The 25,656-nt window shown below is 46.2% G+C and overlaps 45 non-coding genes and 9 pseudogenes across 45 annotated transcripts; all 54 read left to right on the top strand.

Annotated features, from left to right (window-relative positions):
* Positions 1–182: 182 nt before the first annotated feature.
* LOC148799998 (5S ribosomal RNA) lies at positions 183–301 on the top strand. Its single transcript, XR_016070606.1, has one exon. It is a non-coding gene; the product is annotated as a 5S ribosomal RNA (ribosomal RNA).
* A 354-nt stretch (positions 302–655) lies between these two features.
* On the top strand, positions 656–774 carry LOC148799997 (5S ribosomal RNA). Its single transcript, XR_016075510.1, has one exon. It is a non-coding gene; the product is annotated as a 5S ribosomal RNA (ribosomal RNA).
* A 354-nt stretch (positions 775–1,128) lies between these two features.
* Positions 1,129–1,247, top strand: LOC148799996 (5S ribosomal RNA). The gene has a single exon (XR_016069522.1). It is a non-coding gene; the product is annotated as a 5S ribosomal RNA (ribosomal RNA).
* A 353-nt stretch (positions 1,248–1,600) lies between these two features.
* LOC148799995 (5S ribosomal RNA) lies at positions 1,601–1,719 on the top strand. Its single transcript, XR_016073575.1, has one exon. It is a non-coding gene; the product is annotated as a 5S ribosomal RNA (ribosomal RNA).
* A 354-nt stretch (positions 1,720–2,073) lies between these two features.
* LOC148799994 (5S ribosomal RNA) lies at positions 2,074–2,192 on the top strand. The gene has a single exon (XR_016069521.1). It is a non-coding gene; the product is annotated as a 5S ribosomal RNA (ribosomal RNA).
* Positions 2,193–2,546: 354 nt separating this feature from the next.
* LOC148799993 (5S ribosomal RNA) lies at positions 2,547–2,665 on the top strand. Its single transcript, XR_016070095.1, has one exon. It is a non-coding gene; the product is annotated as a 5S ribosomal RNA (ribosomal RNA).
* Positions 2,666–3,019: 354 nt separating this feature from the next.
* On the top strand, positions 3,020–3,138 carry LOC148799992 (5S ribosomal RNA). Its single transcript, XR_016074894.1, has one exon. It is a non-coding gene; the product is annotated as a 5S ribosomal RNA (ribosomal RNA).
* Positions 3,139–3,492: 354 nt separating this feature from the next.
* LOC148799991 (5S ribosomal RNA) lies at positions 3,493–3,611 on the top strand. Its single transcript, XR_016075601.1, has one exon. It is a non-coding gene; the product is annotated as a 5S ribosomal RNA (ribosomal RNA).
* Positions 3,612–3,965: 354 nt separating this feature from the next.
* LOC148799990 (5S ribosomal RNA) lies at positions 3,966–4,084 on the top strand (annotated as a pseudogene).
* Positions 4,085–4,438: 354 nt separating this feature from the next.
* LOC148799989 (5S ribosomal RNA) lies at positions 4,439–4,557 on the top strand. The gene has a single exon (XR_016073574.1). It is a non-coding gene; the product is annotated as a 5S ribosomal RNA (ribosomal RNA).
* A 354-nt stretch (positions 4,558–4,911) lies between these two features.
* LOC148799988 (5S ribosomal RNA) lies at positions 4,912–5,030 on the top strand (annotated as a pseudogene).
* Positions 5,031–5,384: 354 nt separating this feature from the next.
* On the top strand, positions 5,385–5,503 carry LOC148799987 (5S ribosomal RNA). Its single transcript, XR_016075743.1, has one exon. It is a non-coding gene; the product is annotated as a 5S ribosomal RNA (ribosomal RNA).
* Positions 5,504–5,857: 354 nt separating this feature from the next.
* LOC148799986 (5S ribosomal RNA) lies at positions 5,858–5,976 on the top strand. Its single transcript, XR_016068952.1, has one exon. It is a non-coding gene; the product is annotated as a 5S ribosomal RNA (ribosomal RNA).
* A 354-nt stretch (positions 5,977–6,330) lies between these two features.
* On the top strand, positions 6,331–6,449 carry LOC148799985 (5S ribosomal RNA). Its single transcript, XR_016075600.1, has one exon. It is a non-coding gene; the product is annotated as a 5S ribosomal RNA (ribosomal RNA).
* Positions 6,450–6,803: 354 nt separating this feature from the next.
* On the top strand, positions 6,804–6,922 carry LOC148799984 (5S ribosomal RNA; annotated as a pseudogene).
* A 354-nt stretch (positions 6,923–7,276) lies between these two features.
* LOC148799983 (5S ribosomal RNA) lies at positions 7,277–7,395 on the top strand. Its single transcript, XR_016073571.1, has one exon. It is a non-coding gene; the product is annotated as a 5S ribosomal RNA (ribosomal RNA).
* Positions 7,396–7,749: 354 nt separating this feature from the next.
* Positions 7,750–7,868, top strand: LOC148799982 (5S ribosomal RNA). Its single transcript, XR_016070605.1, has one exon. It is a non-coding gene; the product is annotated as a 5S ribosomal RNA (ribosomal RNA).
* Positions 7,869–8,222: 354 nt separating this feature from the next.
* On the top strand, positions 8,223–8,341 carry LOC148799981 (5S ribosomal RNA). Its single transcript, XR_016074892.1, has one exon. It is a non-coding gene; the product is annotated as a 5S ribosomal RNA (ribosomal RNA).
* A 354-nt stretch (positions 8,342–8,695) lies between these two features.
* Positions 8,696–8,814, top strand: LOC148799980 (5S ribosomal RNA). Its single transcript, XR_016075488.1, has one exon. It is a non-coding gene; the product is annotated as a 5S ribosomal RNA (ribosomal RNA).
* A 355-nt stretch (positions 8,815–9,169) lies between these two features.
* Positions 9,170–9,288, top strand: LOC148799979 (5S ribosomal RNA). The gene has a single exon (XR_016070604.1). It is a non-coding gene; the product is annotated as a 5S ribosomal RNA (ribosomal RNA).
* Positions 9,289–9,642: 354 nt separating this feature from the next.
* On the top strand, positions 9,643–9,761 carry LOC148799978 (5S ribosomal RNA). The gene has a single exon (XR_016075509.1). It is a non-coding gene; the product is annotated as a 5S ribosomal RNA (ribosomal RNA).
* A 354-nt stretch (positions 9,762–10,115) lies between these two features.
* On the top strand, positions 10,116–10,234 carry LOC148799977 (5S ribosomal RNA). Its single transcript, XR_016069519.1, has one exon. It is a non-coding gene; the product is annotated as a 5S ribosomal RNA (ribosomal RNA).
* A 353-nt stretch (positions 10,235–10,587) lies between these two features.
* LOC148799976 (5S ribosomal RNA) lies at positions 10,588–10,706 on the top strand. The gene has a single exon (XR_016073570.1). It is a non-coding gene; the product is annotated as a 5S ribosomal RNA (ribosomal RNA).
* Positions 10,707–11,060: 354 nt separating this feature from the next.
* On the top strand, positions 11,061–11,179 carry LOC148799975 (5S ribosomal RNA). The gene has a single exon (XR_016069518.1). It is a non-coding gene; the product is annotated as a 5S ribosomal RNA (ribosomal RNA).
* Positions 11,180–11,533: 354 nt separating this feature from the next.
* Positions 11,534–11,652, top strand: LOC148799974 (5S ribosomal RNA). Its single transcript, XR_016070094.1, has one exon. It is a non-coding gene; the product is annotated as a 5S ribosomal RNA (ribosomal RNA).
* A 354-nt stretch (positions 11,653–12,006) lies between these two features.
* LOC148799973 (5S ribosomal RNA) lies at positions 12,007–12,125 on the top strand. The gene has a single exon (XR_016074891.1). It is a non-coding gene; the product is annotated as a 5S ribosomal RNA (ribosomal RNA).
* Positions 12,126–12,479: 354 nt separating this feature from the next.
* Positions 12,480–12,598, top strand: LOC148799972 (5S ribosomal RNA). Its single transcript, XR_016075599.1, has one exon. It is a non-coding gene; the product is annotated as a 5S ribosomal RNA (ribosomal RNA).
* Positions 12,599–12,952: 354 nt separating this feature from the next.
* On the top strand, positions 12,953–13,071 carry LOC148799971 (5S ribosomal RNA; annotated as a pseudogene).
* Positions 13,072–13,425: 354 nt separating this feature from the next.
* On the top strand, positions 13,426–13,544 carry LOC148799970 (5S ribosomal RNA). The gene has a single exon (XR_016073569.1). It is a non-coding gene; the product is annotated as a 5S ribosomal RNA (ribosomal RNA).
* Positions 13,545–13,898: 354 nt separating this feature from the next.
* LOC148799969 (5S ribosomal RNA) lies at positions 13,899–14,017 on the top strand (annotated as a pseudogene).
* Positions 14,018–14,371: 354 nt separating this feature from the next.
* On the top strand, positions 14,372–14,490 carry LOC148799968 (5S ribosomal RNA). Its single transcript, XR_016070093.1, has one exon. It is a non-coding gene; the product is annotated as a 5S ribosomal RNA (ribosomal RNA).
* A 354-nt stretch (positions 14,491–14,844) lies between these two features.
* LOC148799967 (5S ribosomal RNA) lies at positions 14,845–14,963 on the top strand. The gene has a single exon (XR_016074890.1). It is a non-coding gene; the product is annotated as a 5S ribosomal RNA (ribosomal RNA).
* A 354-nt stretch (positions 14,964–15,317) lies between these two features.
* Positions 15,318–15,436, top strand: LOC148799966 (5S ribosomal RNA). The gene has a single exon (XR_016075598.1). It is a non-coding gene; the product is annotated as a 5S ribosomal RNA (ribosomal RNA).
* A 354-nt stretch (positions 15,437–15,790) lies between these two features.
* Positions 15,791–15,909, top strand: LOC148799965 (5S ribosomal RNA; annotated as a pseudogene).
* A 354-nt stretch (positions 15,910–16,263) lies between these two features.
* Positions 16,264–16,382, top strand: LOC148799964 (5S ribosomal RNA). Its single transcript, XR_016073568.1, has one exon. It is a non-coding gene; the product is annotated as a 5S ribosomal RNA (ribosomal RNA).
* A 354-nt stretch (positions 16,383–16,736) lies between these two features.
* LOC148799963 (5S ribosomal RNA) lies at positions 16,737–16,855 on the top strand. The gene has a single exon (XR_016070603.1). It is a non-coding gene; the product is annotated as a 5S ribosomal RNA (ribosomal RNA).
* A 354-nt stretch (positions 16,856–17,209) lies between these two features.
* LOC148799962 (5S ribosomal RNA) lies at positions 17,210–17,328 on the top strand. Its single transcript, XR_016075741.1, has one exon. It is a non-coding gene; the product is annotated as a 5S ribosomal RNA (ribosomal RNA).
* A 354-nt stretch (positions 17,329–17,682) lies between these two features.
* LOC148799961 (5S ribosomal RNA) lies at positions 17,683–17,801 on the top strand. Its single transcript, XR_016068951.1, has one exon. It is a non-coding gene; the product is annotated as a 5S ribosomal RNA (ribosomal RNA).
* Positions 17,802–18,155: 354 nt separating this feature from the next.
* On the top strand, positions 18,156–18,274 carry LOC148799960 (5S ribosomal RNA). Its single transcript, XR_016069258.1, has one exon. It is a non-coding gene; the product is annotated as a 5S ribosomal RNA (ribosomal RNA).
* A 354-nt stretch (positions 18,275–18,628) lies between these two features.
* Positions 18,629–18,747, top strand: LOC148799959 (5S ribosomal RNA). The gene has a single exon (XR_016073552.1). It is a non-coding gene; the product is annotated as a 5S ribosomal RNA (ribosomal RNA).
* A 354-nt stretch (positions 18,748–19,101) lies between these two features.
* Positions 19,102–19,220, top strand: LOC148799958 (5S ribosomal RNA). The gene has a single exon (XR_016068950.1). It is a non-coding gene; the product is annotated as a 5S ribosomal RNA (ribosomal RNA).
* A 354-nt stretch (positions 19,221–19,574) lies between these two features.
* LOC148799957 (5S ribosomal RNA) lies at positions 19,575–19,693 on the top strand. Its single transcript, XR_016075597.1, has one exon. It is a non-coding gene; the product is annotated as a 5S ribosomal RNA (ribosomal RNA).
* Positions 19,694–20,047: 354 nt separating this feature from the next.
* On the top strand, positions 20,048–20,166 carry LOC148799956 (5S ribosomal RNA; annotated as a pseudogene).
* A 354-nt stretch (positions 20,167–20,520) lies between these two features.
* Positions 20,521–20,639, top strand: LOC148799955 (5S ribosomal RNA). The gene has a single exon (XR_016073566.1). It is a non-coding gene; the product is annotated as a 5S ribosomal RNA (ribosomal RNA).
* A 354-nt stretch (positions 20,640–20,993) lies between these two features.
* LOC148799954 (5S ribosomal RNA) lies at positions 20,994–21,112 on the top strand. Its single transcript, XR_016070602.1, has one exon. It is a non-coding gene; the product is annotated as a 5S ribosomal RNA (ribosomal RNA).
* Positions 21,113–21,466: 354 nt separating this feature from the next.
* LOC148799953 (5S ribosomal RNA) lies at positions 21,467–21,585 on the top strand. The gene has a single exon (XR_016075740.1). It is a non-coding gene; the product is annotated as a 5S ribosomal RNA (ribosomal RNA).
* A 354-nt stretch (positions 21,586–21,939) lies between these two features.
* LOC148799952 (5S ribosomal RNA) lies at positions 21,940–22,058 on the top strand. Its single transcript, XR_016068948.1, has one exon. It is a non-coding gene; the product is annotated as a 5S ribosomal RNA (ribosomal RNA).
* A 354-nt stretch (positions 22,059–22,412) lies between these two features.
* Positions 22,413–22,531, top strand: LOC148799951 (5S ribosomal RNA). The gene has a single exon (XR_016070463.1). It is a non-coding gene; the product is annotated as a 5S ribosomal RNA (ribosomal RNA).
* A 354-nt stretch (positions 22,532–22,885) lies between these two features.
* LOC148799950 (5S ribosomal RNA) lies at positions 22,886–23,004 on the top strand. Its single transcript, XR_016073565.1, has one exon. It is a non-coding gene; the product is annotated as a 5S ribosomal RNA (ribosomal RNA).
* A 354-nt stretch (positions 23,005–23,358) lies between these two features.
* On the top strand, positions 23,359–23,477 carry LOC148799949 (5S ribosomal RNA). Its single transcript, XR_016075259.1, has one exon. It is a non-coding gene; the product is annotated as a 5S ribosomal RNA (ribosomal RNA).
* Positions 23,478–23,831: 354 nt separating this feature from the next.
* LOC148799948 (5S ribosomal RNA) lies at positions 23,832–23,950 on the top strand. Its single transcript, XR_016069214.1, has one exon. It is a non-coding gene; the product is annotated as a 5S ribosomal RNA (ribosomal RNA).
* Positions 23,951–24,304: 354 nt separating this feature from the next.
* On the top strand, positions 24,305–24,423 carry LOC148799947 (5S ribosomal RNA). Its single transcript, XR_016069506.1, has one exon. It is a non-coding gene; the product is annotated as a 5S ribosomal RNA (ribosomal RNA).
* A 354-nt stretch (positions 24,424–24,777) lies between these two features.
* LOC148799946 (5S ribosomal RNA) lies at positions 24,778–24,900 on the top strand (annotated as a pseudogene).
* A 354-nt stretch (positions 24,901–25,254) lies between these two features.
* LOC148799945 (5S ribosomal RNA) lies at positions 25,255–25,373 on the top strand (annotated as a pseudogene).
* The last annotated feature ends 283 nt before the right edge of the window (positions 25,374–25,656 follow it).

The raw sequence follows: 25,656 nt of genomic DNA, 5'->3' as shown, positions 1-25,656 counted from the left end.
CGCGATAGTATTGCATCTATCCGGGGGTGCGGCAGATCTGAAAAGCAAACACACTGCTCACGTAGGATCTTGTGCACGGTTACCAAGGGAGGAAGGCTGCATACACAGTTTTTTCAAGTCTAAAACAATTAATGGAGGGGAGCAAGATAGTGCATAAAAATCTAAGCGAGCATGAATTAAACGGGTGCGATCATACAAGCACTAGTGCACCGGATCCCATCAGAACTTCGAAGTTAAGCGTGCTTGGGCGAGAGTAGTACTAGCATGGGTGACCTCCTGGGAAGTCCTCGTGTTGCACCCCAATTTTATTAATATTTTATTTTGATTTGTATTTGCAAATTCCATTTGTTGTTTCTGGGAGACAACTGGAAACAATGCGTCGGATACTCGGACCATTTGCGGCACGATCGTCATTACTGAATGGCAACGATGCAGGAACCGGGATTTCGGCATTCGTCGTGCATTGTGGGCCCCGCGATAGTATTGCATTTATCCGGTGGTGCGGCAGATCTGAAAAACAAACAATCCGCTCAAGTAGGAGCTTGTGCACGGTTACCAAGGGAGGAAGGCTGCATACACAGTTTTTTCAAATCTAAAACAATTAATGGAGGGGAGCAAGATAGTGCATAAAGATCTAAGCGAGCATGAATTAAACGGGTGCGATCATACCAGCACTAATGCACCGGATCCCATCAGAACTCCGAAGTTAAGTGTGCTTGGGCGAGAGTAGTACTAGAATGGATGACCTCCTTGGAAGTCCTCGTGTTGCACCCCAATTTTATTAATATTTTATTTTGATTTGTATTTGCAAATTCCATTTGTTGTTTCGGCGATACAACTGGAAACAACGCGTCGGATACTCGGACCATTTGCGGCACGATCGTCATTACGGAATGGCAACGATGCAAGAACCGGGCTTTTGGCATTCGTCGTGCATTGTGGGCCCCGCGATAGTATTGCATCTATCCGGGGGTGCGGCAGATCTGAAAAGCAAACACTCTGCTCACGTAGGAGTTTGAGCACGGTTACAAAGGGAGGAAGGCTGCATACACAGTTTTTTCAAGTCTAAAACAATTAGTGGAGCGTAGGAAGATAGTGCATAAAGATCTAAGCGAGCAAAAATTAAACGGGTGCGATCATACCAGCACTACTGCACCGGATCCCATCAAAACTCTGAAGTTAAGCGTGCTTGGGCGAGAGTAGTACTAGGATGGGTGACCTCCTGGGAGGTCCTCGTGTTGCACCCCAATTTTATTAATATTTTATTTTGATTTCTATTTGCAAATTCCATTTGTTGTTTCTGGGAGACAACTGGAAACAATGCGTCGGATACTCGGACCATTTGCGGCACGATCGTCATTACTGAATGGTAACGATGCAGGAACCGGGCTTTCGGCATTCGTCGTGCATTGTGGGCCCCGCGATAGTATTGCATTTATCCGGTGGTGCGGCAGATCTGAAAAACAAACAATCCGCTCACGTAGGAGCTTGTGCATGGTTACCAAGGGAGGAAGGCTGCATACACAGTTTTTTCAAATCTAAAACAATTAATGGGGGGAGCAAGATAGTGCATAAAGATCTAAGCGAGCATGAATTAAACGGGTGCGATCATACCAGCACTAATGCACCGGATCCCATCAGAACTCCGAAGTTAAGTGTGCTTGGGCGAGAGTAGTACTAGAATGGGTGACCTCCTTGGAAGTCCTCGTGTTGCACCCCAATTTTATTAATATTTTATTTTGATTTGTATTTGCAAATTCCATTTGTTGTTTCGGCGATACAACTGGAAACAACGCGTCGGATACTCGGACCATTTGCGGCACGATCGTCATTACGGAATGGCAACGATGCAAGAACCGGGCTTTTGGCATTCGTCGTGCATTGTGGGCCCCGCGATAGTATTGCATCTATCCGGGGGTGCGGCAGATCTGAAAAGCAAACACTCTGCTCACGTAGGAGCTTGTGCACGGTTACCAAGGGAAGAAGGCTGCATACACAGTTTTTTCAAGTCTAAAACAATTAATGGAGGGTAGGAAGATAGTGCATAAAGATCTAAGCGAGCAAAAATTAAACGGGTGCGATCATACCAGCACTACTGCACCGGATCCCATCAAAACTCTGAAGTTAAGCGTGCTTGGGCGAGAGTAGTACTAGGATGGGTGACCTCCTGGGAGGTCCTCGTGTTGCACCCCAATTTTATTAATATTTTATTTTGATTTGTATTTGCAAATTCCAATTGTTGTTTCTGGGAGACAACTGGAAACAATGCGTCGGATACTCGGACCATTTGCGGAACGATCGTCATTACTGAATGGCAACGATGCAGGAACCGGGCTTTCGGCATTCGTCGTGCATTGTGGGCCCCGCGATAGTATTGCATTTATCCGGTGGTGCGGCAGATCTGAAAAGCGAACAATCCGCTCACGTAGGAGCTTGTGCACGGTTACCAAGGGAGGAAGGCAGCATACACAGTTTTTTCAAATCTAAAACAATTAATGGAGGGGAGCAAGATAGTGCATAAAGATCTAAACGAGCATGAATTAAACGGGTGCGATCATACCAGCACTAATGCACCGGATCCCACCAGAACTCCTAAGTTAAGCGTGCTGGGGCGAGAGTAGTAGTAGGATGGGTGACCTCCTGGGAAGTCCTCGTGTTGCACCCCAATTTTATTAATATTTTATTTTGATTTGTATTTGCAAATTCCATTTGTTGTTTCTGGGAGACAACTGGAAACAATGTCTCGGATACTCGGACCATTTGCGGCACGACCGTCATTACTGAATGGCAACGATGCAGGAACCGGGCTTTCGGCATTCGTCGTGCATTGTGGGCCCCGCGATAGTATTGCATTTATCCGGTGGTGCGGCAGATCTGAAAAGCAAACAATCCGCTCACGTAGGAGCTTGTGGACGGTTTCCAAGGGAGGAAGGCTGCATACACAGTTTTTTCAAATCTAAAACAATTAATGGAGGGGAGCAAGATAGTGCATAAAGATCTAAGCGAGCATGAATTAAACGGGTGCGATCATACCAGCACTAATGCACCGGATCCCATCAGAACTCCTAAGTTAAGTGTGCTTGGGCGAGAGTAGTACTAGGATGGGTGACCTCCTGGGAGGTCCTCGTGTTGCACCCCAATTTTATTAATATTTTATTTTGATTTGTATTTGCAAATTCCAATTGTTGTTTCTGGGAGACAACTGGAAACAATGCGTCGGATACTCGGACCATTTGCGGCACGATCGTCATTACTGAATGGCAACGATGCAGGAACCGGGCTTTCGGCATTCGTCGTGCATTGTGGGCCCCGCGATAGTATTGCATTTATCCGGTGGTGCGGCAGATCTGAAAAGCAAACAATCCGCTCACGTAGGAGCTTGTGCACGGTTACCAAGGGAGGAAGGCAGCATACACAGTTTTTTCAAATCTAAAACAATTAATGGGGGGGAGCAAAATAGTGCATAAAGATCTAAGCGAGCATGAATTAAACGTGTGCGATCATACCAGCACTAATGCACCGGATCCCATCAGAACTCCGAAGTTAAGTGTGCTTGGGCGAGAGTAGTACTAGAATGGGTGACCTCCTTGGAAGTCCTCGTGTTGCACCCCAATTTTATTAATATTTTATTTTGATTTGTATTTGCAAATTCCATTTGTTGTTTCGGCGATACAACTGGAAACAACGCGTCGGATACTCGGACCATTTGCGGCACGATCGTCATTACGGAATGGCAACGATGCAAAAACCGGGCTTTTGGCATTCGTCGTGCATTGTGGGCCCCGCGATAGTATTGCATCTATCCGGGGGTGCGGCAGATCTGAAAAGCAAACACTCTGCTCACGTAGGATCTTGTGCACGGTTACCAAAGGAGGAAGGCTGCATACACAGTTTTTTCAAGTCTAAAACAATTAATGGAGGGGAGCAAGATAGTGCATAAAGATCTAAACGAGCATGAATTAAACGGGTGCGATCATACCAGCACTAATGCACCGGATCCCACCAAAACTCCTAAGTTAAGCGTGCTTGGGCGAGAGTAGTAGTAGGATGGGTGACCTCCTGGGAAGTCCTCGTGTTGCACCCCAATTTTATTAATATTTTATTTTGATTTGTATTTGCAAATTCCATTTGTTGTTTCTGGGAGACAACTGGAAACAATGTCTCGGATACTCGGACCATTTGCGGCACGATCGTCATTACTGAATGGCTACGATGCAGGAACCGGGCTTTCGGCATTCGTCGTGCATTGTGGGCCCCGCGATAGTATTGCATTTATCCGGTGGTGCGGCAGATCTGAAAAGCAAACAATCCGCTCACGTAGGAGCTTGTGCACGGTTTCCAAGGGAGGAAGGCTGCATACACAGTTTTTTCAAATCTAAAACAATTAATGGAGGGGAGCAAGATAGTGCATAAAGATCTAAGCGAGCATGAATTAAACGGGTGCGATCATACCAGCACTAATGCACCGGATCCCATCAGAACTCCGAAGTTAAGTGTGCTTGGGCGAGAGTAGTACTAGAATGGGTGACCTCCTTGGAAGTCCTCGTGTTGCACCCCAATTTTATTAATATTTTATTTTGATTTGTATTTGCAAATTCCATTTGTTTTTTCGGCGATACAAATGGAAACAACGCGTCGGATACGCGGACCATTTGCGGCACGATCGTCATTACTGAATGGCAACGATGCAAAAACCGGAGTTTCGGCATTTTTCGTGCATTGTGGGCCCCGCGATAGTATTGCATCTATCCGGAGGTGCGGCAGATCTGAAAAGCAAACACACTGCTCACGTAGGATCTTGTGCACGGTTACCAAGGGAGGAAGGCTGCATACACAGTTTTTTCAAGTCTAAAACAATTAATGGAGGGGAGCAAGATAGTGCATAAAAATCTAAGCGAGCATGAATTAAACGGGTGCGATCATACAAGCACTAGTGCACCGGATCCCATCAGAACTTCTAAGTTAAGCGTGCTTGGGCGAGAGTAGTACTAGCATGGGTGACCTCCTGGGAAGTCCTCGTGTTGCACCCCAATTTTATTAATATTTTATTTTGATTTGTATTTGCAAATTCCATTTGTTGTTTCTGGGAGACAACTGGAAACAATGCGTCGGATACTCGGACCATTTGCGGCACGATCGTCATTACTGAATGGCAACGATGCAGGAACCGGGCTTTCGGCATTCGTCGTGCATTGTGGGCCCCGCGATAGTATTGCATTTATCCGGTGGTGCGGCAGATCTGAAAAGCAAACAATCCGTTCACGTAGGAGCTTGTGCACGGTTACCAAGGGAGGAAGGCTGCATACACAGTTTTTTCAAATCTAAAACAATTAATGGGGGGGAGCAAGATAGTGCATAATGATCTAAGAGAGCATGAATTAAACGGATGCGATCATACCAGCACTAATGCACCGGATCCCATCAGAACTCCGAAGTTAAGTGTGCTTGGGCGAGAGTAGTACTAGAATGGGTGACCTCCTTGGAACTCCTCGTGTTGCACCCCAATTTTATTAATATTTTATTTTGATTTGTATTTGCAAATTCCATTTGTTGTTTCGGCGATACAACTGGAAACAACGCGTCGGATACTCGGACCATTTGCGGCACGATCGTCATTACGGAATGGCAACGATGCAAGAACCGGGCTTTTGGCATTCGTCGTGCATTGTGGGCCCCGCGATAGTATTGCATCTATCCGGGGGTGCGGCAGTTCTGAAAAGCAAACACTCTGCTCACGTAGGAGCTTGTGCACGGTTACCAAGGGAAGAAGGCTGCATACACAGTTTTTTCAAGTCTAAAACAATTAGTGGAGGGTAGGAAGATAGTGCATAAAGATCTAAGCGAGCAAAAATTAAACGGGTGCGATCATACCAGCACTACTGCACCGGATCCCATCAAAACTCCGAAGTTAAGCGTGCTTGGGCGAGAGTAGTACTAGGATGGGTTACCTCCTGGGAGGTCCTCGTGTTGCACCCCAATTTTATTAATATTTTATTTTGATTTGTATTTGCAAATTCCATTTGTTGTTTCTGGGAGACAACTGGAAACAATGCGTCGGATACTCGGACCATTTGCGGCACGATCGTCATTACTGAATGGCAACGATGCAGGAACCGGGCTTTCGGCATTCGTCGTGCATTGTGGGCCCCGCGATAGTATTGCATCTATCCGGGGGTGCGGCAGATCTGAAAAGCAAACAATCCGCTCACGTAGGAGCTTGTGCACGGTTACCAAGGGAGGAAGGCTGCATACACAGTTTTTTCAAATCTAAAACAATTAATGGGGGGGAGCAAAATAGTGCATAAAGATCTAAGCGAGCATGAATTAAACGTGTGCGATCATACCAGCACTAATGCACCGGATCCCATCAGAACTCCGAAGTTAAGTGTGCTTGGGCGAGAGTAGTACTAGAATGGGTGACCTCCTTGGAAGTCCTCGTGTTGCACCCCAATTTTATTAATATTTTATTTTGATTTGTATTTGCAAATTCCATTTGTTGTTTCGGCGATACAACTGGAAACAACGCGTCGGATACTCGGACCATTTGCGGCACGATCGTCATTACGGAATGGCAACGATGCAAAAACCGGGCTTTTGGCATTCGTCGTGCATTGTGGGCCCCGCGATAGTATTGCATCTATCCGGGGGTGCGGCAGATCTGAAAAGCAAACACTCTGCTCACGTAGGATCTTGTGCACGGTTACCAAAGGAGGAAGGCTGCATACACAGTTTTTTCAAGTCTAAAACAATTAATGGAGGGGAGCAAGATAGTGCATAAAGATCTAAACGAGCATGAATTAAACGGGTGCGATCATACCAGCACTAATGCACCGGATCCCACCAAAACTCCTAAGTTAAGCGTGCTTGGGCGAGAGTAGTAGTAGGATGGGTGACCTCCTGGGAAGTCCTCGTGTTGCACCCCAATTTTATTAATATTTTATTTTGATTTGTATTTGCAAATTCCATTTGTTGTTTCTGGGAGACAACTGGAAACAATGTCTCGGATACTCGGACCATTTGCGGCACGATCGTCATTACTGAATGGCTACGATGCAGGAACCGGGCTTTCGGCATTCGTCGTGCATTGTGGGCCCCGCGATAGTATTGCATTTATCCGGTGGTGCGGCAGATCTGAAAAGCAAACAATCCGCTCACGTAGGAGCTTGTGCACGGTTTCCAAGGGAGGAAGGCTGCATACACAGTTTTTTCAAATCTAAAACAATTAATGGAGGGGAGCAAGATAGTGCATAAAGATCTAAGCGAGCATGAATTAAACGGGTGCGATCATACCAGCACTAATGCACCGGATCCCATCAGAACTCCGAAGTTAAGTGTGCTTGGGCGAGAGTAGTACTAGAATGGGTGACCTCCTTGGAAGTCCTCGTGTTGCACCCCAATTTTATTAATATTTTATTTTGATTTGTATTTGCAAATTCCATTTGTTTTTTCGGCGATACAAATGGAAACAACGCGTCGGATACGCGGACCATTTGCGGCACGATCGTCATTACTGAATGGCAACGATGCAAAAACCGGAGTTTCGGCATTTTTCGTGCATTGTGGGCCCCGCGATAGTATTGCATCTATCCGGAGGTGCGGCAGATCTGAAAAGCAAACACACTGCTCACGTAGGATCTTGTGCACGGTTACCAAGGGAGGAAGGCTGCATACACAGTTTTTTCAAGTCTAAAACAATTAATGGAGGGGAGCAAGATAGTGCATAAAAATCTAAGCGAGCATGAATTAAACGGGTGCGATCATACAAGCACTAGTGCACCGGATCCCATCAGAACTTCGAAGTTAAGCGTGCTTGGGCGAGAGTAGTACTAGCATGGGTGACCTCCTGGGAAGTCCTCGTGTTGCACCCCAATTTTATTAATATTTTATTTTGATTTGTATTTGCAAATTCCATTTGTTGTTTCTGGGAGACAACTGGAAACAATGCGTCGGATACTCGGACCATTTGCGGCACGATCGTCATTACTGAATGGCAACGATGCAGGAACCGGGCTTTCGGCATTCGTCGTGCATTGTGGGCCCCGCGATAGTATTGCATTTATCCGGTGGTGCGGCAGATCTGAAAAGCAAACAATCCGCTCACGTAGGAGCTTGTGCACGGTTTCCAAGGGAGGAAGGCTGCATACACAGTTTTTTCAAATCTAAAACAATTAATGGAGGGGAGCAAGATAGTGCATAAAGATCTAAGCGAGCATGAATTAAACGGGTGCGATCATACCAGCACTAATGCACCGGATCCCATCAGAACTCCTAAGTTAAGTGTGCTTGGGCGAGAGTAGTACTAGGATGGGTGACCTCCTGGGAGGTCCTCGTGTTGCACCCCAATTTTATTAATATTTTATTTTGATTTGTATTTGCAAATTCCAATTGTTGTTTCTGGGAGACAACTGGAAACAATGCGTCGGATACTCGGACCATTTGCGGCACGATCGTCATTACTGAATGGCAACGATGCAGGAACCGGGCTTTCGGCATTCGTCGTGCATTGTGGGCCCCGCGATAGTATTGCATTTATCCGGTGGTGCGGCAGATCTGAAAAGCAAACAATCCGCTCACGTAGGAGCTTGTGCACGGTTACCAAGGGAGGAAGGCAGCATACACAGTTTTCTCAAATCTAAAACAATTAATGGGGGGGAGCAAAATAGTGCATAAAGATCTAAGCGAGCATGAATTAAACGTGTGCGATCATACCAGCACTAATGCACCGGATCCCATCAGAAATCCGAAGTTAAGTGTGCTTGGGCGAGAGTAGTACTAGGATGGGTGACCTCCTGGGAAGTCCTCGTGTTGCACCCCAATTTTATTAATATTTTATTTCGATATCGTATTTGCAAATTCCATTTGTCGTTTCGGCGAGACAAACGCAAACAACGCGCCGGATACTCGGACCATTTGCGGCACGATCGTCATTACTGAATGGGAACCGTGCAAAAACCGGGCTTTTGGCATTCGTCGTGCATTGTGGGCCCCGCGATAGTATTGCATCTATCCGGGGGTGCGGCAGATCTGAAAAGCAAACACACTGCTCACGTAGGATCTTGTGCACGGTTACCAAGGGAGGAAGGCTGCATACACAGTTTTTTCAAGTCTAAAACAATTAATGGAGGGGAGCAAGATAGTGCATAAAAATCTAAGCGAGCATGAATTAAACGGGTGCGATCATACAAGCACTAGTGCACCGGATCCCATCAGAACTTCGAAGTTAAGCGTGCTTGGGCGAGAGTAGTACTAGCATGGGTGACCTCCTGGGAAGTCCTCGTGTTGCACCCCAATTTTAGTAATATTTTATTTTGATTTGTATTTGCAAATTCCATTTGTTGTTTCTGGGAGACAACTGGAAACAATGCGTCGGATACTCGGACCATTTGCGGCACGATCGTCATTACTGAATGGCAACGATGCAGGAACCGGGATTTCGGCATTCGTCGTGCATTGTGGGCCCCGCGATAGTATTGCATTTATCCGGTGGTGCGGCAGATCTGAAAAACAAACAATCCGCTCAAGTAGGAGCTTGTGCACGGTTACCAAGGGAGGAAGGCTGCATACACAGTTTTTTCAAATCTAAAACAATTAATGGAGGGGAGCAAGATAGTGCATAAAGATCTAAGCGAGCATGAATTAAACGGGTGCGATCATACCAGCACTAATGCACCGGATCCCATCAGAACTCCGAAGTTAAGTGTGCTTGGGCGAGAGTAGTACTAGAATGGATGACCTCCTTGGAAGTCCTCGTGTTGCACCCCAATTTTATTAATATTTTATTTTGATTTGTATTTGCAAATTCCATTTGTTGTTTCGGCGATACAACTGGAAACAACGCGTCGGATACTCGGACCATTTGCGGCACGATCGTCATTACGGAATGGCAACGATGCAAGAACCGGGCTTTTGGCATTCGTCGTGCATTGTGGGCCCCGCGATAGTATTGCATCTATCCGGGGGTGCGGCAGATCTGAAAAGCAAACACTCTGCTCACGTAGGAGTTTGAGCACGGTTACAAAGGGAGGAAGGCTGCATACACAGTTTTTTCAAGTCTAAAACAATTAATGGAGCGTAGGAAGATAGTGCATAAAGATCTAAGCGAGCAAAAATTAAACGGGTGCGATCATACCAGCACTACTGCACCGGATCCCATCAAAACTCTGAAGTTAAGCGTGCTTGGGCGAGAGTAGTACTAGGATGGGTGACCTCCTGGGAGGTCCTCGTGTTGCACCCCAATTTTATTAATATTTTATTTTGATTTCTATTTGCAAATTCCATTTGTTGTTTCTGGGAGACAACTGGAAACAATGCGTCGGATACTCGGACCATTTGCGGCACGATCGTCATTACTGAATGGTAACGATGCAGGAACCGGGCTTTCGGCATTCGTCGTGCATTGTGGGCCCCGCGATAGTATTGCATTTATCCGGTGGTGCGGCAGATCTGAAAAACAAACAATCCGCTCACGTAGGAGCTTGTGCATGGTTACCAAGGGAGGAAGGCTGCATACACAGTTTTTTCAAATCTAAAACAATTAATGGGGGGAGCAAGATAGTGCATAAAGATCTAAGCGAGCATGAATTAAACGGGTGCGATCATACCAGCACTAATGCACCGGATCCCATCAGAACTCCGAAGTTAAGTGTGCTTGGGCGAGAGTAGTACTAGAATGGGTGACCTCCTTGGAAGTCCTCGTGTTGCACCCCAATTTTATTAATATTTTATTTTGATTTGTATTTGCAAATTCCATTTGTTGTTTCGGCGATACAACTGGAAACAACGCGTCGGATACTCGGACCATTTGCGGCACGATCGTCATTACGGAATGGCAACGATGCAAGAACCGGGCTTTTGGCATTCGTCGTGCATTGTGGGCCCCGCGATAGTATTGCATCTATCCGGGGGTGCGGCAGATCTGAAAAGCAAACACTCTGCTCACGTAGGAGCTTGTGCACGGTTACCAAGGGAAGAAGGCTGCATACACAGTTTTTTCAAGTCTAAAACAATTAATGGAGGGTAGGAAGATAGTGCATAAAGATCTAAGCGAGCAAAAATTAAACGGGTGCGATCATACCAGCACTACTGCACCGGATCCCATCAAAACTCTGAAGTTAAGCGTGCTTGGGCGAGAGTAGTACTAGGATGGGTGACCTCCTGGGAGGTCCTCGTGTTGCACCCCAATTTTATTAATATTTTATTTTGATTTGTATTTGCAAATTCCAATTGTTGTTTCTGGGAGACAACTGGAAACAATGCGTCGGATACTCGGACCATTTGCGGAACGATCGTCATTACTGAATGGCAACGATGCAGGAACCGGGCTTTCGGCATTCGTCGTGCATTGTGGGCCCCGCGATAGTATTGCATTTATCCGGTGGTGCGGCAGATCTGAAAAGCGAACAATCCGCTCACGTAGGAGCTTATGCACGGTTACCAAGGGAGGAAGGCAGCATACACAGTTTTTTCAAATCTAAAACAATTAATGGAGGGGAGCAAGATAGTGCATAAAGATCTAAACGAGCATGAATTAAACGGGTGCGATCATACCAGCACTAATGCACCGGATCCCACCAGAACTCCTAAGTTAAGCGTGCTGGGGCGAGAGTAGTAGTAGGATGGGTGACCTCCTGGGAAGTCCTCGTGTTGCACCCCAATTTTATTAATATTTTATTTTGATTTGTATTTGCAAATTCCATTTGTTGTTTCTGGGAGACAACTGGAAACAATGTCTCGGATACTCGGACCATTTGCGGCACGACCGTCATTACTGAATGGCAACGATGCAGGAACCGGGCTTTCGGCATTCGTCGTGCATTGTGGGCCCCGCGATAGTATTGCATTTATCCGGTGGTGCGGCAGATCTGAAAAGCAAACAATCCGCTCACGTAGGAGCTTGTGCACGGTTTCCAAGGGAGGAAGGCTGCATACACAGTTTTTTCAAATCTAAAACAATTAATGGAGGGGAGCAAGATAGTGCATAAAGATCTAAGCGAGCATGAATTAAACGGGTGCGATCATACCAGCACTAATGCACCGGATCCCATCAGAACTCCTAAGTTAAGTGTGCTTGGGCGAGAGTAGTACTAGGATGGGTGACCTCCTGGGAGGTCCTCGTGTTGCACCCCAATTTTATTAATATTTTATTTTGATTTGTATTTGCAAATTCCAATTGTTGTTTCTGGGAGACAACTGGAAACAATGCGTCGGATACTCGGACCATTTGCGGCACGATCGTCATTACTGAATGGCAACGATGCAGGAACCGGGCTTTCGGCATTCGTCGTGCATTGTGGGCCCCGCGATAGTATTGCATTTATCCGGTGGTGCGGCAGATCTGAAAAGCAAACAATCCGCTCACGTAGGAGCTTGTGCACGGTTACCAAGGGAGGAAGGCAGCATACACAGTTTTTTCAAATCTAAAACAATTAATGGGGGGGAGCAAAATAGTGCATAAAGATCTAAGCGAGCATGAATTAAACGTGTGCGATCATACCAGCACTAATGCACCGGATCCCATCAGAACTCCGAAGTTAAGTGTGCTTGGGCGAGAGTAGTACTAGAATGGGTGACCTCCTTGGAAGTCCTCGTGTTGCACCCCAATTTTATTAATATTTTATTTTGATTTGTATTTGCAAATTCCATTTGTTGTTTCGGCGATACAACTGGAAACAACGCGTCGGATACTCGGACCATTTGCGGCACGATCGTCATTACGGAATGGCAACGATGCAAAAACCGGGCTTTTGGCATTCGTCGTGCATTGTGGGCCCCGCGATAGTATTGCATCTATCCGGGGGTGCGGCAGATCTGAAAAGCAAACACTCTGCTCACGTAGGATCTTGTGCACGGTTACCAAAGGAGGAAGGCTGCATACACAGTTTTTTCAAGTCTAAAACAATTAATGGAGGGGAGCAAGATAGTGCATAAAGATCTAAACGAGCATGAATTAAACGGGTGCGATCATACCAGCACTAATGCACCGGATCCCACCAAAACTCCTAAGTTAAGAGTGCTTGGGCGAGAGTAGTAGTAGGATGGGTGACCTCCTGGGAAGTCCTCGTGTTGCACCCCAATTTTATTAATATTTTATTTTGATTTGTATTTGCAAATTCCATTTGTTGTTTCTGGGAGACAACTGGAAACAATGTCTCGGATACTCGGACCATTTGCGGCACGATCGTCATTACTGAATGGCTACGATGCAGGAACCGGGCTTTCGGCATTCGTCGTGCATTGTGGGCCCCGCGATAGTATTGCATTTATCCGGTGGTGCGGCAGATCTGAAAAGCAAACAATCCGCTCACGTAGGAGCTTGTGCACGGTTTCCAAGGGAGGAAGGCTGCATACACAGTTTTTTCAAATCTAAAACAATTAATGGAGGGGAGCAAGATAGTGCATAAAGATCTAAGCGAGCATGAATTAAACGGGTGCGATCATACCAGCACTAATGCACCGGATCCCATCAGAACTCCGAAGTTAAGTGTGCTTGGGCGAGAGTAGTACTAGAATGGGTGACCTCCTTGGAAGTCCTCGTGTTGCACCCCAATTTTATTAATATTTTATTTTGATTTGTATTTGCAAATTCCATTTGTTTTTTCGGCGATACAAATGGAAACAACGCGTCGGATACGCGGACCATTTGCGGCACGATCGTCATTACTGAATGGCAACGATGCAAAAACCGGAGTTTCGGCATTTTTCGTGCATTGTGGGCCCCGCGATAGTATTGCATCTATCCGGAGGTGCGGCAGATCTGAAAAGCAAACACACTGCTCACGTAGGATCTTGTGCACGGTTACCAAGGGAGGAAGGCTGCATACACAGTTTTTTCAAGTCTAAAACAATTAATGGAGGGGAGCAAGATAGTGCATAAAAATCTAAGCGAGCATGAATTAAACGGGTGCGATCATACAAGCACTAGTGCACCGGATCCCATCAGAACTTCTAAGTTAAGCGTGCTTGGGCGAGAGTAGTACTAGCATGGGTGACCTCCTGGGAAGTCCTCGTGTTGCACCCCAATTTTATTAATATTTTATTTTGATTTGTATTTGCAAATTCCATTTGTTGTTTCTGGGAGACAACTGGAAACAATGCGTCGGATACTCGGACCATTTGCGGCACGATCGTCATTACTGAATGGCAACGATGCAGGAACCGGGCTTTCGGCATTCGTCGTGCATTGTGGGCCCCGCGATAGTATTGCATTTATCCGGTGGTGCGGCAGATCTGAAAAGCAAACAATCCGTTCACGTAGGAGCTTGTGCACGGTTACCAAGGGAGGAAGGCAGCATACACAGTTTTTTCAAATCTAAAACAATTAATGGAGGGGAGCAAGATAGTGCATAAAGATCTAAACGAGCATGAATTAAACGGGTGCGATCATACCAGCACTAATGCACCGGATCCCACCAGAACTCCTAAGTTAAGCGTGCTGGGGCGAGAGTAGTAGTAGGATGGGTGACCTCCTGGGAAGTCCTCGTGTTGCACCCCAATTTTATTAATATTTTATTTTGATTTGTATTTGCAAATTCCATTTGTTGTTTCTGGGAGACAACTGGAAACAATGTCTCGGATACTCGGACCATTTGCGGCACGACCGTCATTACTGAATGGCAACGATGCAGGAACCGGGCTTTCGGCATTCGTCGTGCATTGTGGGCCCCGCGATAGTATTGCATTTATCCGGTGGTGCGGCAGATCTGAAAAGCAAACAATCCGCTCACGTAGGAGCTTGTGGACGGTTTCCAAGGGAGGAAGGCTGCATACACAGTTTTTTCAAATCTAAAACAATTAATGGAGGGGAGCAAGATAGTGCATAAAGATCTAAGCGAGCATGAATTAAACGGGTGCGATCATACCAGCACTAATGCACCGGATCCCATCAGAACTCCTAAGTTAAGTGTGCTTGGGCGAGAGTAGTACTAGGATGGGTGACCTCCTGGGAGGTCCTCGTGTTGCACCCCAATTTTATTAATATTTTATTTTGATTTGTATTTGCAAATTCCAATTGTTGTTTCTGGGAGACAACTGGAAACAATGCGTCGGATACTCGGACCATTTGCGGCACGATCGTCATTACTGAATGGCAACGATGCAGGAACCGGGCTTTCGGCATTCGTCGTGCATTGTGGGCCCCGCGATAGTATTGCATTTATCCGGTGGTGCGGCAGATCTGAAAAGCAAACAATCCGCTCACGTAGGAGCTTGTGCACGGTTACCAAGGGAGGAAGGCAGCATACACAGTTTTTTCAAATCTAAAACAATTAATGGGGGGGAGCAAAATAGTGCATAAAGATCTAAGCGAGCATGAATTAAACGTGTGCGATCATACCAGCACTAATGCACCGGATCCCATCAGAACTCCGAAGTTAAGTGTGCTTGGGCGAGAGTAGTACTAGAATGGGTGACCTCCTTGGAAGTCCTCGTGTTGCACCCCAATTTTATTAATATTTTATTTTGATTTGTATTTGCAAATTCCATTTGTTGTTTCGGCGATACAACTGGAAACAACGCGTCGGATACTCGGACCATTTGCGGCACGATCGTCATTACGGAATGGCAACGATGCAAAAACCGGGCTTTTGGCATTCGTCGTGCATTGTGGGCCCCGCGATAGTATTGCATCTATCCGGGGGTGCGGCAGATCTGAAAAGCAAACACTCTGCTCACGTAGGATCTTGTGCACGGTTACCAAAGGAGGAAGGCTGCATACACAGTTTTTTCAAGTCTAAAACAATTAATGGAGGGGAGCAAGATAGTGCATAAAGATCTAAACGAGCATGAATTAAACGGGTGCGATCATACCAGCACTAATGCACCGGATCCCACCAAAACTCCTAAGTTAAGCGTGCTTGGGCGAGAGTAGTAGTAGGATGGGTGACCTCCTGGGAAGTCCTCGTGTTGCACCCCAATTTTATTAATATTTTATTTTGATTTGTATTTGCAAATTCCATTTGTTGTTTCTGGGAGACAACTGGAAACAATGTCTCGGATACTCGGACCATTTGCGGCACGATCGTCATTACTGAATGGCTACGATGCAGGAACCGGGCTTTCGGCATTCGTCGTGCATTGTGGGCCCCGCGATAGTATTGCATTTATCCGGTGGTGCGGCAGATCTGAAAAGCAAACAATCCGCTCACGTAGGAGCTTGTGCACGGTTTCCAAGGGAGGAAGGCTGCATACACAGTTTTTTCAAATCTAAAACAATTAATGGAGGGGAGCAAGATAGTGCATAAAGATCTAAGCGAGCATGAATTAAACGGGTGCGATCATACCAGCACTAATGCACCGGATCCCATCAGAACTCCGAAGTTAAGTGTGCTTGGGCGAGAGTAGTACTAGAATGGGTGACCTCCTTGGAAGTCCTCGTGTTGCACCCCAATTTTATTAATATTTTATTTTGATTTGTATTTGCAAATTCCATTTGTTTTTTCGGCGATACAAATGGAAACAACGCGTCGGATACGCGGACCATTTGCGGCACGATCGTCATTACTGAATGGCAACGATGCAAAAACCGGAGTTTCGGCATTTTTCGTGCATTGTGGGCCCCGCGATAGTATTGCATCTATCCGGAGGTGCGGCAGATCTGAAAAGCAAACACACTGCTCACGTAGGATCTTGTGCACGGTTACCAAGGGAGGAAGGCTGCATACACAGTTTTTTCAAGTCTAAAACAATTAATGGAGGGGAGCAAGATAGTGCATAAAAATCTAAGCGAGCATGAATTAAACGGGTGCGATCATACAAGCACTAGTGCACCGGATCCCATCAGAACTTCGAAGTTAAGCGTGCTTGGGCGAGAGTAGTACTAGCATGGGTGACCTCCTGGGAAGTCCTCGTGTTGCACCCCAATTTTATTAATATTTTATTTTGATTTGTATTTGCAAATTCCATTTGTTGTTTCTGGGAGACAACTGGAAACAATGCGTCGGATACTCGGACCATTTGCGGCACGATCGTCATTACTGAATGGCAACGATGCAGGAACCGGGCTTTCGGCATTCGTCGTGCATTGTGGGCCCCGCGATAGTATTGCATTTATCCGGTGGTGCGGCAGATCTGAAAAGCAAACAATCCGCTCACGTAGGAGCTTGTGCACGGTTACCAAGGGAGGAAGGCTGCATACACAGTTTTTTCAAATCTAAAACAATTAATGGGGGGGAGCAAGATAGTGCATAATGATCTAAGAGAGCATGAATTAAACGGATGCGATCATACCAGCACTAATGCACCGGATCCCATCAGAACTCCGAAGTTAAGTGTGCTTGGGCGAGAGTAGTACTAGAATGGGTGACCTCCTTGGAACTCCTCGTGTTGCACCCCAATTTTATTAATATTTTATTTTGATTTGTATTTGCAAATTCCATTTGTTGTTTCGGCGATACAACTGGAAACAACGCGTCGGATACTCGGACCATTTGCGGCACGATCGTCATTACGGAATGGCAACGATGCAAGAACCGGGCTTTTGGCATTCGTCGTGCATTGTGGGCCCCGCGATAGTATTGCATCTATCCGGGGGTGCGGCAGTTCTGAAAAGCAAACACTCTGCTCACGTAGGAGCTTGTGCACGGTTACCAAGGGAAGAAGGCTGCATACACAGTTTTTTCAAGTCTAAAACAATTAATGGAGGGTAGGAAGATAGTGCATAAAGATCTAAGCGAGCAAAAATTAAACGGGTGCGATCATACCAGCACTACTGCACCGGATCCCATCAAAACTCCGAAGTTAAGCGTGCTTGGGCGAGAGTAGTACTAGGATGGGTTACCTCCTGGGAGGTCCTCGTGTTGCACCCCAATTTTATTAATATTTTATTTTGATTTGTATTTGCAAATTCCATTTGTTGTTTCGGCGATACAACTGGAAACAACGCGTCGGATACTCGGACCATTTGCGGCACGATCGTCATTACGGAATGGCAACGATGCAAGAACCGGGCTTTTGGCATTCGTCGTGCATTGTGGGCCCCGCGATAGTATTGCATCTATCCGGGGGTGCGGCAGTTCTGAAAAGCAAACACTCTGCTCACGTAGGAGCTTGTGCACGGTTACCAAGGGAAGAAGGCTGCATACACAGTTTTTTCAAGTCTAAAACAATTAATGGAGGGTAGGAAGATAGTGCATAAAGATCTAAGCGAGCAAAAATTAAACGGGTGCGATCATACCAGCACTACTGCACCGGATCCCATCAAAACTCCGAAGTTAAGCGTGCTTGGGCGCGAGTAGTACTAGGATGGGTTACCTCCTGGGAGGTCCTCGTGTTGCACCCCAATTTTATTAATATTTTATTTTGATTTGTATTTGCAAATTCCATTTGTTGTTTCTGGGAGACAACTGGAAACAATGCGTCGGATACTCGGACCATTTGCGGCACGATCGTCATTACTGAATGGCAACGATGCAGGAACCGGGCTTTCGGCATTCGTCGTGCATTGTGGGCCCCGCGATAGTATTGCATCTATCCGGGGGTAAGGCAGATCTGAAAAGCAAACAATCCGCTCACGTAGGAGCTTGTGCACGGTTACCAAGGGAGGAAGGCTGCATACACAGTTTTTTCAAATCTAAAACAATTAATGGGGGGGAGCAAAATAGTGCATAAAGATCTAAGCGAGCATGAATTAAACGGGTGCGATCATACCAGCACTAATGCACCGGATCCCATCAGAACTCCGAAGTTAAGTGTGCTTGGGCGAGAGTAGTACTAGAATGGGTGACCTCCTTGGAACTCCTCGTGTTGCACCCCAATTTTATTAATATTTTATTTTGATTTGTATTTGCAAATTCCATTTGTTGTTTCGGCGATACAACTGGAAACAACGCGTCGGATACTCGGACCATTTGCGGCACGATCGTCATTACGGAATGGCAACGATGCAAGAACCGGGCTTTTGGCATTCGTCGTGCATTGTGGGCCCCGCGATAGTATTGCATCTATCCGGGGGTGCGGCAGTTCTGAAAAGCAAACACTCTGCTCACGTAGGAGCTTGTGCACGGTTACCAAGGGAAGAAGGCTGCATACACAGTTTTTTCAAGTCTAAAACAATTAATGGAGGGTAGGAAGATAGTGCATAAAGATCTAAGCGAGCAAAAATTAAACGGGTGCGATCATACCAGCACTACTGCACCGGATCCCATCAAAACTCCGAAGTTAAGCGTGCTTGGGCGAGAGTAGTACTAGGATGGGTTACCTCCTGGGAGGTCCTCGTGTTGCACCCCAATTTTATTAATATTTTATTTTGATTTGTATTTGCAAATTCCATTTGTTGTTTCTGGGAGACAACTGGAAACAATGCGTCGGATACTCGGACCATTTGCGGCACGATCGTCATTACTGAATGGCAACGATGCAGGAACCGGGCTTTCGGCATTCGTCGTGCATTGTGGGCCCCGCGATAGTATTGCATCTATCCGGGGGTGTGGCAGATCTGAAAAGCAAACAATCCGCTCACGTAGGAGCTTGTGCACGGTTACCAAGGGAGGAAGGCAGCATACACAGTTTTTTCAAATCTAAAACAATTAATGGGGGGGAGCAAAATAGTGCATAAAGATCTAAGCGAGCATGAATTAAACGTGTGCGATCATACCAGCACTAATGCACCGGATCCCATCAGAACTCCGAAGTTAAGTGTGCTTGGGCGAGAGTAGTACTAGAATGGGTGACCTCCTTGGAAGTCCTCGTGTTGCACCCCAATTTTATTAATATTTTATTTTGATTTGTATTTGCAAATTCCATTTGTTGTTTCGGCGATACAACTGGAAACAACGCGTCGGATACTCGGACCATTTGCGGCACGATCGTCATTACGGAATGGCAACGATGCAAAAACCGGGCTTTTGGCATTCGTCGTGCATTGTGGGCCCCGCGATAGTATTGCATCTATCCGGGGGTGCGGCAGATCTGAAAACTAAACACTCTGCTCACGTAGGATCTTGTGCACGGTTACCAAAGGAGGAAGGCTGCATACACAGTTTTTTCAAGTCTAAAACAATTAATGGAGGGGAGCAAGATAGTGCATAAAGATCTAAACGAGCAAGAATTAAACGGGTGCGATCATACCAGCACTAATGCACCGGATCCCACCAAAACTCCTAAGTTAAGCGTGCTTGGGCGAGAGTAGTAGTAGGATGGGTGACCTCCTGGGAAGTCCTTGTGTTGCACCCCAATTTTATTAATATTTTATTTTGATTTGTATTTGCAAATTCCATTTGTTGTTTCTGGGAGACAACTGGAAACAATGTCTCGGATACTCGGACCATTTGCGGCACGATCGTCATTACTGAATGGCTACGATGCAGGAACCGGGCTTTCGGCATTCGTCGTGCATTGTGGGCCCCGCGATAGTATTGCATTTATCCGGTGGTGCGGCAGATCTGAAAAGCAAACAATCCGCTCACGTAGGAGCTTGTGCACGGTTTCCAAGGGAGGAAGGCTGCATACACAGTTTTTTCAAATCTAAAACAATTAATGGAGGGGAGCAAGATAGTGCATAAAGATCTAAGCGAGCATGAATTAAACGGGTGCGATCATACCAGCACTAATGCACCGGATCCCATCAGAACTCCGAAGTTAAGTGTGCTTGGGCGAGAGTAGTACTAGAATGGGTGACCTCCTTGGAAGTCCTCGTGTTGCACCCCAATTTTATTAATATTTTATTTTGATTTGTATTTGCAAATTCCATTTGTTTTTTCGGCGATACAAATGGAAACAACGCGTCGGATACGCGGACCATTTGCGGCACGATCGTCATTACTGAATGGCAACGATGCAAAAACCGGAGTTTCGGCATTTTTCGTGCATTGTGGGCCCCGCGATAGTATTGCATCTATCCGGAGGTGCGGCAGATCTGAAAAGCAAACACACTGCTCACGTAGGATCTTGTGCACGGTTACCAAGGGAGGAAGGCTGCATACACAGTTTTTTCAAGTCTAAAACAATTAATGGAGGGGAGCAAGATAGTGCATAAAAATCTAAGCGAGCATGAATTAAACGGGTGCGATCATACAAGCACTAGTGCACCGGATCCCATCAGAACTTCGAAGTTAAGCGTGCTTGGGCGAGAGTAGTACTAGCATGGGTGACCTCCTGGGAAGTCCTCGTGTTGCACCCCAATTTTATTAATATTTTATTTTGATTTGTATTTGCAAATTCCATTTGTTGTTTCTGGGAGACAACTGGAAACAATGCGTCGGATACTCGGACCATTTGCGGCACGATCGTCATTACTGAATGGCAACGATGCAGGAACCGGGCTTTCGGCATTCGTCGTGCATTGTGGGCCCCGCGATAGTATTGCATTTATCCTGTGGTGCAGCAGATCTGAAAAGCAAACAATCCGCTCACGTAGGAGCTTGTGCACGGTTACCAACGGAGGAAGGCTGCATACACAGTTTTTTCAAATCTAAAACAATTAATGGGGGGGAGCAAGATAGTGCATAATGATCTAAGAGAGCATGAATTAAACGGATGCGATCATACCAGCACTAATGCACCGGATCCCATCAGAACTCCGAAGTTAAGTGTGCTTGGGCGAGAGTAGTACTAGAATGGGTGACCTCCTTGGAACTCCTCGTGTTGCACCCCAATTTTATTAATATTTTATTTTGATTTGTATTTGCAAATTCCATTTTTTGTTTCGGCGATACAACTGGAAACAACGCGTCGGATACTCGGACCATTTGCGGCACGATCGTCATTACGGAATGGCAACGATGCAAGAACCGGGCTTTTGGCATTCGTCGTGCATTGTGGGCCCCGCGATAGTATTGCATCTATCCGGGGGTGCGGCAGTTCTGAAAAGCAAACACTCTGCTCACGTAGGAGCTTGTGCACGGTTACCAAGGGAAGAAGGCTGCATACACAGTTTTTTCAAGTCTAAAACAATTAATGGAGGGTAGGAAGATAGTGCATAAAGATCTAAGCGAGCAAAAATTAAACGGGTGCGATCATACCAGCACTACTGCACCGGATCCCATCAAAACTCCGAAGTTAAGCGTGCTTGGGCGAGAGTAGTACTAGGATGGGTTACCTCCTGGGAGGTCCTCGTGTTGCACCCCAATTTTATTAATATTTTATTTTGATTTGTATTTGCAAATTCCATTTGTTGTTTCGGCGATACAACTGGAAACAACGCGTCGGATACTCGGACCATTTGCGGCACGATCGTCATTACGGAATGGCAACGATGCAAGAACCGGGCTTTTGGCATTCGTCGTGCATTGTGGGCCCCGCGATAGTATTGCATCTATCCGGGGGTGCGGCAGTTCTGAAAAGCAAACACTCTGCTCACGTAGGAGCTTGTGCACGGTTACCAAGGGAAGAAGGCTGCATACACAGTTTTTTCAAGTCTAAAACAATTAATGGAGGGTAGGAAGATAGTGCATAAAGATCTAAGCGAGCAAAAATTAAACGGGTGCGATCATACCAGCACTACTGCACCGGATCCCATCAAAACTTCGAAGTTAAGCGTGCTTGGGCGAGAGTAGTACTAGCATGGGTGACCTCCTGGGAAGTCCTCGTGTTGCACCCCAATTTTATTAATATTTTATTTTGATTTGTATTTGCAAATTCCATTTGTTGTTTCTGGGAGACAACTGGAAACAATGCGTCGGATACTCGGACCATTTGCGGCACGATCGTCATTACTGAATGGCAACGATGCAGGAACCGGGATTTCGGCATTCGTCGTGCATTGTGGGCCCCGCGATAGTATTGCATTTATCCGCTGGTGCGGCAGATCTGAAAAACAAACAATCCGCTCAAGTAGGAGCTTGTGCACGGTTACCAAGGGAGGAAGGCTGCATACACAGTTTTTTCAAATCTAAAACAATTAATGGAGGGGAGCAAGATAGTGCATAAAGATCTAAGCGAGCATGAATTAAACGGGTGCGATCATACCAGCACTAATGCACCGGATCCCATCAGAACTCCGAAGTTAAGTGTGCTTGGGCGAGAGTAGTACTAGAATGGGTGACCTCCTTGGAAGTCCTCGTGTTGCACCCCAATTTTATTAATATTTTATTTTGATTTGTATTTGCAAATTCCATTTGTTGTTTCGGCGATACAACTGGAAACAACGCGTCGGATACTCGGACCATTTGCGGCACGATCGTCATTACGGAATGGCAACGATGCAAGAACCGGGCTTTTAGCATTCGTCGTGCATTGTGGGCCCCGCGATAGTATTGCATCTATCCGGGGGTGCGGCAGATCTGAAAAGCAAACACTCTGCTCACGTAGGAGTTTGTGCACGGTTACCAAGGGAGGAAGGCTGCATACACAGTTTTTTCAAGTCTAAAACAATTAATGGAGCGTAGGAAGATAGTGCATAAAGATCTAAGCGAGCAAAAATTAAACGGGTGCGATCATACCAGCACTACTGCACCGGATCCCATCAAAACTCCGAAGTTAAGCGTGCTTGGGCGAGAGTAGTACTAGGATGGGTGACCTCCTGGGAGGTCCTCGTGTTGCACCCCAATTTTATTAATATTTTATTTTGATTTGTATTTGCAAATTCCATTTGTTGTTTCTGGGAGACAACTGGAAACAATGCGTCGGATACTCGGACCATTTGCGGCACGATCGTCATTACTGAATGGCAACGATGCAGGAACCGGGCTTTCGGCATTCGTCGTGCATTGTGGGCCCCGCGATAGTATTGCATTTATCCGGTGGTGCGGCAGATCTGAAAAGCAAACAATCCGCTCACGTAGGAGCTTGTGCACGGTTACCAAGGGAGGAAGGCTGCATACACAGTTTTTTCAAATCTAAAACAATTAATGGGGGGGTGCAAGATAGTGCATAATGATCTAAGCGAGCATGAATTAAACGGGTGCGATCATACCAGCACTAATGCACCGGATCCCATCAGAACTCCAAAGTTAAGTGTGCTTGGGCGAGAGTAGTACTAGAATGGGTGACCTCCTTGGAAGTCCTCGTGTTGCACCCCAATTTTATTAATATTTTATTTTGATTTGTATTTGCAAATTCCATTTGTTGTTTCGGCGATACAACTGGAAACAACGCGTCGGATACTCGGACCATTTGCGGCACGATCGTCATTACGGAATGGCAACGATGCAAGAACCGGGCTTTTGGCATTCGTCGTGCATTGTGGGCCCCGCGATAGTATTGCATCTATCCGGGGGTGCGGCAGTTCTGAAAAGCAAACACTCTGCTCACGTAGGAGCTTATGCACGGTTACCAAGGGAAGAAGGCTGCATACACAGTTTTTTCAAGTCTAAAACAATTAATGGAGGGTAGGAAGATAGTGCATAAAGATCTATGCGAGCAAAAATTAAACGGGTGCGATCATACCAGCACTACTGCACCGGATCCCATCAAAACTCCGAAGTTAAGCGTGCTTGGGCGAGAGTTGTACTAGGATGGGTGACCTCCTGGGAGGTCCTCGTGTTGCACCCCAATTTTATTAATATTTTATTTTGATTTGTATTTGCAAATTCCATTTGTTGTTTCTGGGAGACAACTGGAAACAATGCGTCGGATACTCGGACCATTTGCGGCACGATCGTCATTACTGAATGGCAACGATGCAGGAACCGGGCCTTCGGCATTCGTCGTGCATTGTGGGCCCCACGATAGTATTGCATTTATCCGGTGGTGCGGCAGGTCTGAAAAGCAAACAATCCGCTCACGTAGGAGCTTGTGCACGGTTACCAAGGGAGGAAGGCTGCATACACAGTTTTTTCAAATCTAAAACAATTAATGGGGGGGAGCAAAATAGTGCATAAAGATCTAAGCGAGCATGAATTAAACGGGTGCGATCATACCAGCACTAATGCACCGGATCCCATCAGAACTCCGAAGTTAAGTGTGCTTGGGCGAGAGTAGTACTAGAATGGGTGACCGACCTCCTTGGAAGTCCTCGTGTTGCACCCCAATTTTATTAATATTTTATTTTGATTTGTATTTGCAAATTCCATTTGTTGTTTCGGCGATACAACTGGAAACAACGCGTCGGATACTCGGACCATTTGCGGCACGATCGTCATTACGGAATGGCAACGATGCAAGAACCGGGCTTTTGGCATTCGTCGTGCATTGTGGGCCCCGCGATAGTATTGCATCTATCCGGGGGTGCGGCAGATCTGAAAAGCAAACACTCTGCTCACGTAGGAGCTTGTGCACGGTTACCAAGGGAGGAAGGCTGCATACACAGTTTTTTCAAGTCTAAAACAATTAATGGAGGGTAGCAAGATAGTGCATAAAGATCTAAGCGAGCATGAATTAAACGGGTGCGATCATACCAGCACTAATGCACCGGATCCCTTCAAAACTCCGAAGTTAATCGTGCTTGGGCGAGAGTAGTAATAGGATCGGTGACCTCCTGGGAAGTCCTCGTGTTGCACCCCAATTTTATTAATATTTTATTTTGATTTGTATTTGCAAATTCCATTTGTTGTTTCTGGGAGACAACTGGAAACAATGCGTCGGATACTCGGACCATTTGCGGCACGATCGTCATTACTGAATGGCAACGATGCAGGAAACGGGCTTTCGGCATTCGTCCTGCATTGTGGGCCCCGCGATAGTATTGCATTTATCCGGTGGTGCGGCAGATCTGAAAAGCAAACAATCCGCTCACGTAGGAGCTTGTGCACGGTAACCAAGGGAGGAAGGCTGCATACACAGTTT

This window comes from Nelumbo nucifera, chromosome 4 (genome assembly GCF_055504915.1).
Source record: "Nelumbo nucifera cultivar China Antique chromosome 4, China Antique-T2T, whole genome shotgun sequence".
Lineage (NCBI taxonomy): Eukaryota > Viridiplantae > Streptophyta > Magnoliopsida > Proteales > Nelumbonaceae > Nelumbo > Nelumbo nucifera.
Note: the sequence above shows the minus strand (reverse complement) of the source record. Positions and strands in the feature narration are given on the sequence as shown.